Genomic DNA, 10,745 nt, shown 5'->3' on the forward strand with positions numbered 1-10,745 from the left:
TAAGAATTTCTTCACTAGAGTGAAATTAGCTAATTTCAATCAGAAACACTCACGTCAAAGTAGATAAAGAACCATTTATTGCCACAAATGGAATACAGTTAAGCTTGGCGTTAAAGCTTCTTGGGAGAATATTTTCTGAATTTTGTCGAAGCAGCCTGCTAAGCATATATTCAGGAAATGCTAAAGCAAATCCCCCATAGGGATATATCAACAATAAGTAGTACATTGACATATTAGTTAGAATTAGCAGATATACATGATAATCACAAGTATTTGAGCCTATGCAAGACTCTAAACAAAGCAGATATACATGATAATCACAAGTATTTGAGCCTATGCCAGACTCTAATCAAAAGGTGGAGGCTGGGGTGGAGGAGGAGCTAGCAAAATGCATTGGTTCAGCAACCAAGAAAGACAGAGAGAATATGAAGCCGTATTTAAAGGAACCTCTTTGCTAATGCGTGAGCTGTGATTGGAGTATGAGTGTGTGACGTAATGACCAGCTGAGCTGTGAATGGGGAATAGAAAGCTGATGTTCACATCAGCTGACTGACCACTGGTTACAGCTTTGGCGTGCAAGACTTCCGTGTCCTGCATGAACTAACGCTATGCTTCATAAAAGTTATTATTATTTGATTTTTTAAAGTAGTGCTTAATCTCATGGCACACGTAAAAGCAGAGGGTACAGTGCCAGTTGATTGATGCTGGTGTTGATTATGATGGTGGGTCCTATGATTGTAAACAGTTCTTTAATACGTTTATAAGGGAAAGGGAATTATACAGGTAGTATTTTGGAAAGGGAGGGTAGGGAAGGAAACTGATTCAAAATGTGAAATGACGACATCCTGGAGCCCGTTTATGGGTAGAATAGTTTCATGGTATAAAAGATGATCCACTAATCTCATCTCTAATTTGTGGGTAAACAAAAATCACATGAAATCATTTGCCACAATGGAGGAGGAGAACACTGATTGGTGCTGTGTATGCAACAGTATAAAAAATAAAATAATAAGTTATTGAGTAAAGGCAGTAAGGCGGCTTTAGAAATGTGCATTAATGGCTGCAGTCAGTACAGTTTTTTAAGGCTGTCATGCCAGGCGAGGTGGGAAACGTCAAGTTTGGTTGGGTGCCATCGTTTTCTACAGGTCTGGGCACAGGTTTCGTTGGAGAGGGGATTAGGAAGGATGGCAGTTTGTCTGCCAGGATTGCAACATTGTTGAGTAATAATGCCAGATTGCAAGAGTTTGCCTTGGTTATGATGACTGCTGAAAGCAGCCTCTCGGAAAGTAGCCTGCCACTACTCTAATGAGGACAATCCAGAACTACTTGAAATGTTTTCAGAAAGTGATCAGATAATGCTGATGTGTAGTAAGAGACGGAGACCTCAAAGGCAGAGACAGTGATGCCACGAGCCAAAATAAGGTCAATAGTGTGTGTTGATTCTTGGTCCAATTGATCAAAGCAAGTGTGGCAATACACAGGAAGGCCTTTTGTAAGGATATCTAGTAGATTGTTCACATGAATGTGAAAGTCACCATCACCAATGATTATACATTTTCTTCTGTTTGTGTCACAAGGATGTAATTCAATTCTGGGAATTTATAAATGTTTTTTTCTTTAATGTGTGGGAAAGTGTTTCTCTACATATTCTGTCTTGACACCAGAGCAAGGGAACTCTTGCGCTAAGGGCTGCTTACTGTGTTTGGGATAAGGCATACTGATATTGTGCTCAATACACAGCTCCCTCTAGTGGTACACTTTTAAATGTTTTGTGAGTACTATGGGCCAACCTCGAATTACTGTACTGTGCTGAACTACAGTTATCCACAGAGTGAACGCAATATTACTAATTGAGTAGGTGTTAACAAAGTGAGTACATCGGATTGTACTGTATTATTGCTGTTAAATGATGTAGAGTGTGTGGGTGGGTGACGGGTGAAGAGTCGGGATGGGATACAATGCCTGGTTAGGCCAAGGAGCGAAGGGTGGAGTCAAGAGGTCTGAACTTTATGGGTCTGAATGAAAGCTCTGCTGACTGTGAACAAAGTTGTAGTAACAGAAAAGGTGAAATCACTGGCTCTGAGTCTCCCACAGTAGTTGCCACCATGGTGGAGGTAACTAGGGCTGCTTAAATTAGAAGTGAGAAACCCACCCAGCTATCAACAGCTCTGCCATAATCCATAAGAGCCCATTAGGTGGGAATCACAATCACTTTCATTGGACAAATACAGACATTTGACTTTGACTCACTTTAGACACATTATTCATAAAACAGCAATTATATTTGGGGGAAGAAAACAAATTAAATAATGACTGACTGATTGTACTGGTTTTAGCCATGCAAAGTATATACGGTATTGTCGACATCTATAGGCCATGCACTAGTTTCAAACACCACCAGAAAACAGAACGAGATAGCTACAGGCATAGAATATAAATAGATCTAGGCCGGGTAATATAAGCTGTAGTGCAGCTATACATCAGTTCCCCTCAGAGAATGAATCTCACACATGTCTACCGCTGTGTGCTTCACACACAAGTAAAGCCTATTTATCTGTCTCACAACGTTGCTCTTTGAAAATAACTGATCTTCAAGTATAGTTGATAGGTATAAAACTATGTATTTTGTCGACAATATTGATATATATGCCATTGTATCCTATTTTAGTGTGCCATCTCTGTATAACTCAAGTTTGCCTACCAAATATGATTTTATTAAGTTCAAGGTGGTCTGGAACTAATCCTAGTATTAGTTCTCTCCTTTCCTCTAGAGACTGCATGTGTTTTGAGTTGCACAGAGCACAGGCCCAGCCGAGGTCACTGATTATCTCTGGAGGAATACAATAACAGCTCATTTGAGTTAACTTGACCATCTATGACAAAGCCACAACACCTCCAGCGACGCCGGTCAGAGCCAAGGTCTCGCCAAAGTCTCAACCTACGAGCAAGGCTCCTCATGGCCAGATGTCATCGTCAGAGCTGATAACAACTTCATTTGTGTATAACTGTTGTGATCATTGACTGTTTAGGCAGAGAGATATTTTTGCTGTACGGTGCCTCGTGGATTGATTCTCTCTTAATAGAATGTCAACCTTTTAATTTGAGAACCGGCCTGTGTCTGTCTTTGATTTCGTCTCATCCTTTTTACACTGGGTTTTTCAGCTGTTTAACTACAAATAGTTTTAATTAACATAGAGTAGGATTTACGAACCTTATCAGCTCTTTTATCTACTTTATCAATAGTTGTCACTGTATAGTATGTGGATGTGTAGTGAAGTGAGATTGAGTTTGTATCCAGCCAAGTGGTTGTGCAACGCACAGGGCCCTATCAGAACATATTAAAGGGGGGTATGGTTAACAACTTAAGCTCTAAATACTTCATTGTATGACAAATAGCAAAAATAGCTCTACAAGCTCACAACACATTGCGACACGTTGAGCTTGTAGATCGTCTATTTTAGCTATTTTAGAAAAAGAGCAAAGCATTTTTTTTATTATTTAGAAAATGAAAGTGTTGCCCAATAGGGACGCCAGGGTTAATGTGGTTAAGAGAATGACAGGAGGGTGACAGTGATCATGGTGACACGCATTATATTAGCAGTGTCAGCAGTGTGTGCATTCATGCATGCGGACAGGTGTGTATGTGTGTGCATGTGTTGTTTGTGTGCACATCATGCCACTCATTTATTTTATTTCTTTATTTTTAAACACTTAGTATTTATTCTTCCATATGTAACAGACAATAAACATATTGTATATTGTACTGTATCCGACATCTTAATTCCCCAACCACCCACCTTCCCACCCCCCACCAAGGTCATAACAACAAGACTATAGACAGTAAAGACAAAAAATGTAACAAGACAGCAAAGAATAAGTAAAAAGACAATAGTAAAATAATAATAATAAATATAGCTGCAAGCAGCGATAAGCGGGCCAGGGAATAGAGAGAGAGAGAGAGAGAGAGAGAGAGAGAGAGAGAGAGAGAGAGAGAGAGAGAGAGAGAGATAGAGAGAGAGAGAGAGAGAGAGAGAGAGATAGAGAGAGAGAGAGAGAGAGAGAGAGAGAGAGAGAGAGAGAGAGAGAGATGGAATAGATTGAAGAGAGAGAGAGAGAGATGGAATAGATTGAAGAGAGAGAGAGATAAACGGAATAGATTGAAGAGAAAGAGAGAGAGAAACGGAATAGATTGAAGAGAAAGAGAGAGAGAGAGAAACGGAATAGATTGAAGAGAAAGAGAGAGAGAAACGGAATAGATTGAAGAGAAAGAGAGAGAGAGAGAGAGAGAATCGGAATAGATTGAAGAGAGAGAGAGAGAGAGAGAGAGAGAGAGAGAGAGTGAGAGAGAGAGAGAGAGAGAGAGAGAGAGAGAGAGAGAGAGAGAGTGAGAGAGATGAGAGCGAGAGAGAGAGAGAGAGAGAGAGAGAGAGGAGAGAGAGGAATAGATTGAAGAGAAAGAGAGAGAGAGAGAAACTGAATAGATTGAAGAGAAAGAGAGAGAGAGACTTGGAAAAGGAATAGATTGAAGAGAGAGAGAGACAAGGAAACGAATAGATTGAAGAGAGAGAGAGCGAGAGAGACATGGAAAACGGAATAGATTGAAGAGAGAGAGAGAGACATGGAAACATAATAGACTGAAGAGAGAGAGAGATGGAAGCAGAACGGATTGAATGGACATCTCAACCTATTGCCATTAACAGGAATCGAACCCTCAACCTTCGGATTGACAGGCTGCAACACTACCTATAGTGCTATAGCTTTGTACAGATTGAGGTTGTCTGTTGAAGATAAAAGTGAACCAGTGAAAGCAGCCGACCTACAAGCTCAGAAATACGTTGCTATCTGAAAAGTTGTGAGATTGTAGATCGGAGAGAGAGAGAGACATGGAAACGGAATAGATTGAAGAGATAAGGATAATTCCTTTAACAGGTCTGTTCATGAAAGTCCTTGCGGTCTTGTTTCCAATGAGGGCCTGTGAGCAATTAGGGGTTAAGAGTCTTGCTCAGGGACAAATTTCATTTGCTGGCCTGGCCTGGAATCGTACCTCGGGCAACTAGGGCCTCTGGCTCCCTAGGCTGGCTCACTAACCACTCAGCTATGGCCGCCCCTCAAAAGAGAGAGAGAGAGAGAGAGAGAGAGAGACATGGAAACGGAATAGATTGAAGAGGGAGACATGGAAACGGAATAGATTGAAGAGAGAGAGAGAGAGAGAGAGAGAGAGAGACATGGAAACAAAATAGATTGAAGAGAGAGAGAGACATGGAAACATAATAGATTGAAGAGAGAGAGAGAGATTACTCAAAAATCCCAGGAGGAGATAGGTTTTTTCATATAATTCAAAATGGTGGGAGATCTAAAGGTCAGAGGTCAAAAGTCAGAGGGTTAAAGTCGTTCATCATGAGTAGACGCATTTGTGTATTGAAGTTTTATGGCTGTAGGTCAAACAGGGCATGAGTTGTACCTGTTCAAAGTTGGCATTTTCAATTGAGTGCTATAGCGCCACCTTTTGACGAAAGATTGTGAGATTTATTTCTTGATAGTTTTTCATGACCATCTACCATATGGCCGAGTTTCGTAAAAAGCGACAGCACGGTTCACCCAGAACTGCGAAAAGTGGCGGAAACAGAAGAATACGTACAATATTAAAACAGGTCCAGAGCTGAGCTCTGGCCCCGTAATAATTTCTTTTTGAGAAAAAAAAACCAGACAAACCAAACAGTATAATGTTCATCAGAGTGTATTGTACTTTTCAGGTTAAGTTCTGTAAACAATTCCACCATTGAGTTCACAAGTAAAAACAAGAGGGAAAAATCTGATTTGTTGAATGATGACATTGACAATGACTATACAAAAGGGTGTATGAATTCAAGTGAAATGTATGCTTTCAACAAACAACAAAATGCTTTACCTCACATCTCGGATACGTCACCCAGCATCAAAGCCAAGATATATCTTGGCTAGCTTTTTATTGTAGTAGTGGAGTCTATATGCCACCCATTTATAATCACATCCATGTGACAGGTTGATGACACTATCATGACAGGTACAGTAGGTAATAATCACATTACAAATGTCAAAAGGTTGGTACAAATGTCAAATTTTCACAATTTTCTTGCAACACAATTATTCTACAAAGTATCAAATAGAAGTTAAGTAAAAGTGCCATAACGTTGGAATGACCTAAAATGCACTGTGTATCTATCTGTATTTGAGCTCAGCAGAGATGTGTGAATTTCCCTCACGCTCCACTCCCAGTTATGCATACCCAAGTAGATCCCATGGAGAGAGAGGGAAAAAGCCTCAGTTCAATCCAACATGAAGGTCAAGCACACTGTCAATCACACTGTCAAGCACATACAGCAAGATGGACTGTTGTGGGACTGATACATGTGGCTGATATCTATATTGCATTTATTTATTTATGTTTTTTTAATATATATTTCTGTGAAGTTTAAAGTAAAAAATATATAAAAATTCGAACTTTTTTGCTGTACAAGCCTGGGGCCGTTTAATCATAGCACACCAGGCTTGTACACTTGGGCAGATGACTAAACAAATTTGCCATGCTATTTATAAGGTAATCTCATGAAATCCTCCATCCAACCCCCCCCCCCTGCTTGTAATTAAATCCCTGACTCTGATCTTCACTCTTTCCTGTCCAGTAATGGAGCTTCCTGTTTTATAATTAAGGCGTGCCTGCCTTGATTAGGCCTTTGGTCGTCCATGAACCCAAAACAATGCCTCCCCCATGACCTGCAATCACCTTTTTGTAGCCTACTTAATGTGGATCAATGTAGATCATATGTTGAATCAATCATTTGATATATTTCCTGTTATTTTCCTGTGTGTGTGTGTGTGTGTGTGTGTGTGTGTGTGTGTGTGTGTGTGTGTGTGTGTGTGTGTGTGTGTGTGTGTGTGTGTGTGTGTGTGTGTGTGTGTGTGTGTGTGTGTGTGTGTGTGTGCGCGCGACACACACACACACATTTTATTAAAGCCAAATAAAATGTAAATAGTGTGATATATAATATATGTATAGAAATGCGTACATACACCCACACAATATCACAACATACACTTTGCTAACTGTATCTTATATTTCTGTTTCAAATAGGCTGTGTTTATCAGAAGCAGTATACGAATTCTTTACACAGTCAACAAAAGTCCACATGCTTCTTTTTTTCTCAAATAAAAACATATTACCAATCAAGACATCAGACAAAACGCATACATGTTATCTAAAACATGCTGTGTAGACAGTAGGATGATTATAGAGGCAACACATATAAATATAAAAAAAATTATCCCAACAACCCACTCCATTTACAGTCTTCCTTAGAACATAAACAAGACATTTACACTATTTGAGAATTTGAATTCACCTTGCCCACTTCAATACACAAAAGGTTACTTAAGCACATGAACCCTTTTCTGGGTATGTCAAAGTAGGCATACATTCTGCATAAATAGCTTCAAAAGTGTCTGACTGCGATGCATTGTGAGCCTGTAGATCGGCTATTTTCACCAAAGAGATGAGAAAGATAGAGGGAAAAAGGAGGGGACGAAGTGTAGACCCCTGGGGGACTCCGGTCAACGAAGTATAGGGTTTAAGTGTCCACTGCAGTAACCTGAGGGGTTTGACAAGAACACTACAGACTATCACGTTCACCCACCTCAACAAGTACCAAGTCAATTCTCCTCTTACTCTCTTTTTTCCCTGTTGTCTTCTAGCCTACCACACTGTCACACAATATCTCCCTCTTTCCTTTCTTGCTTTTGTACCCTCCCGCATTTCACACACTAAAAAGGATTTTACTGTGCGGTCTGCGGTGTGTGTCCCTCTGCTTCTTTTGGATGTCTGGTGGGCCTTAGAATTGCAATCCTCCCACATCCCTCCACCAAACCCCCCACCACCCCAGTGTCACTGCCCGGTCATTGCTTTTTCAAAAACTCAGAGTTCACTGTGCCTTTTCTCTATTGGTATATGAGTGGTTCTTTGCATGTTCCTGGTGCTTTTATCGTGGAAAATTATTATTAACCAAACTTTGTTACTAGTCAATTAACTACTTTAAGCTGGTCAGTACTGCGTCCTATATGATAGAGCGAGAATAGCCGATCTACAAGCTCAGGACGCGGTGCATTGCAACACATCGTGAGCTTGTAGAACTGATACTTTTGCTATTTTGAAAATTCTGAAAATGAATTTTTAAAATTAGCAAAACATTAACAACATCAAAACAGGGACGCCAGGTTGAAAGTGGTTTCAAATTCAACAAAGGGTCCATCAGAATATGATGAATAAAGCTTCTTTAATTTGAATGCTGTCAAAGAAGTCCAACCAACAAAATGTCAGTGGTGCTCTGTCTGTCAGTATAACTATTAGACTCCTTTTATACTATTTTAAGTGCATGTACACGTTACATTAGACATGAACAGTGAGCTGTGATTGGACATAACAACAGTGCATTTGTGTATCACACGTCCCTCATCCTTGCTTAAACAGGACAAGGACAGAGTCCAGAAACACTCTCTTATCTCTGGATAGAGTCAACATTCAAGTTTAGAAAGATGGAGGTTTTTACATAGCTTAATTATCATTAGACAGAACCCACATTATTCTCAAATTAATCAATCCAATCATATCACTCATACCAATAGGATACAAACTAAAATTGGCTTTAAAATGTAATGTATCCTGTTAGAACTGCAAATACAAATATGCTGAATTCCTGATCAACAATGACCTTACTGTTTTTATTTGAACACACAGTAAACTCTGTTTGTCTGTTTTACTCTTGTCTTTGCCCACACAATCCTGCACAATTTCGATTGCTCTTGTGCCCCCTTCACCGCCCCCCCCATCTCTCTCTCTCTCTCTCTCTCTCTCTCTCTCTCTCTCTCTCTCTCTCTCTCTCTCTGTCTTCCTCCCCTGCGGTGCCATACAAATCAGAGATGCTGTGTTTCATCACTTATAGCTGCTGAGATACAGAGCTTTTTGATTCCTGCAAGCTATCTGGGTGACCCATTTCAGCACAAACTCGTGGAAATTGATGCTGGGAAGTTAAGTAAAGCACATTATATATCACATCAGTTCAACAATCCACTAAAGCCCCTTTTCCATCACAGCTTAAGCACGACACTGTCCAGTACAGTCCAGAACCGCACCGCACCGCTTCAAAATGTCTTGCGTTTCCATTGCACAAAAGTCCCCACTCGCAAAATCCCCACCCTCCCCTCCCCTCCCGAAGGAAATCAACGCCCCTTTCTTTAACACACCAACTTAGCCTCAGGCTACAGGGTTAGCCTAAATGCTAGCGTATTTCCTCAGAGCTAGTTTGGCTCTTAAGTTATTATTTGGCCATGTTCACCCTGACTTTAATCTTCGCTATTGTTGGGAAGACCTGTGTGGTGTCTAAACACGTTGCCATCACTTATATAAAAAACATTATTAGCGTGTATTGTCGCACATTCATTGTTGCCAGGTTTAGCAGAAAAAAATAAGCAATCAGGTCTATGAAAACAATCCCAAAAGAAGCGACTATCTACGGCTATTTGAAAATAGCAGATCTACAAACTCACAACGTGTAGCGATGCGACGCATTGTGAGTGTGTGCATCTGCTATTTAAAAAAAATATATACATATATAATGTTGACAAATACATATTAATTTGGGGGTCCTTGACATGAAAATGTTTAAGAACCACTGGTTTCAACAACATATGAAACAAGCCCCAAATAATCAACTACATTTTAGAAACAAGCAATGGTGGAAAAAGTACTCAAATGTTTTACTTAAGTAAAAGTATCAATACTGCAACGTAGAAGCACTCTACAAGTGAAAGTCTGGAATTACTTGAGTAAAAGTACAAAAACTATTGGTATCAAAATGTACTTAAGGTACCAAAAGTAAGTACTAAAATGTTTGAAAATAGCAGATCTACAATGATGCGATGCGTTGTGAGCTTGTAGATCGGCTATTTTCAAATAGCCTAGGTATAAAATAGGGCTTAAGTGGTTAATGTATGTTTTATAATGTAATCATTTATATCTGAAAAGTAACTAGTAACTAATACGTTTTCAGATAATTGTAGTGGAGTAAAAGTACTACCAATATTTACAAGCAACTTTACAGAAAAATAAGCCCAATGTCGCTTATAATAAGTGGACATGGCAACACTGCTACCGTAGTGTTTACATTTTACAGAGACCTGAGTGGACAGACACAGCTGTGAGCCGACCAATCAGTAGCAGCACAGCTTTAGCCCCGCTTAGCCCAGCTCAGACCTACCCAAGACTGGGTACTTTTTAGGCACCAGTTTAGTACCACTTACACACCACTCTACCCACTTCATTGTAGTGGAAACCGTCGCTGTGGTGAGCGGTGTGGGGTGGGGCTAGGTAAGTCCATGTATATGGAAAGCCGCCTTTAGTGTGTGCTCCTCTTCCAGAGGAGGGCGTGCTGTATTTTCTCCATCACTTAACTGTCTTCAAGCATAGTTAAAAAGTAGAACTCCCAGAGCTGGGGGCTTTTCATTGAAATGTTATGTTCTATTCTTTTGAAGTATTTTATAGAGACATATACTTCTAACCAGGTTCTAATTGGGTCACAGACAGTGTTAGATAGTTTTATAACAGATGAAATAACTCATATGAGACAATTAATCCCACAAGATAAGCCCTTGCAGAATATTATTAGAATGTAGCCTACCATCAGTGGTGTAAAGTAACTAAGTACATGTACTAAAGT

The sequence above is a fragment of the Gymnoscopelus braueri genome, assembly GCF_963280865.1.
Source record: "Gymnoscopelus braueri genome assembly, chromosome: 5".
Lineage (NCBI taxonomy): Eukaryota > Metazoa > Chordata > Actinopteri > Myctophiformes > Myctophidae > Gymnoscopelus > Gymnoscopelus braueri.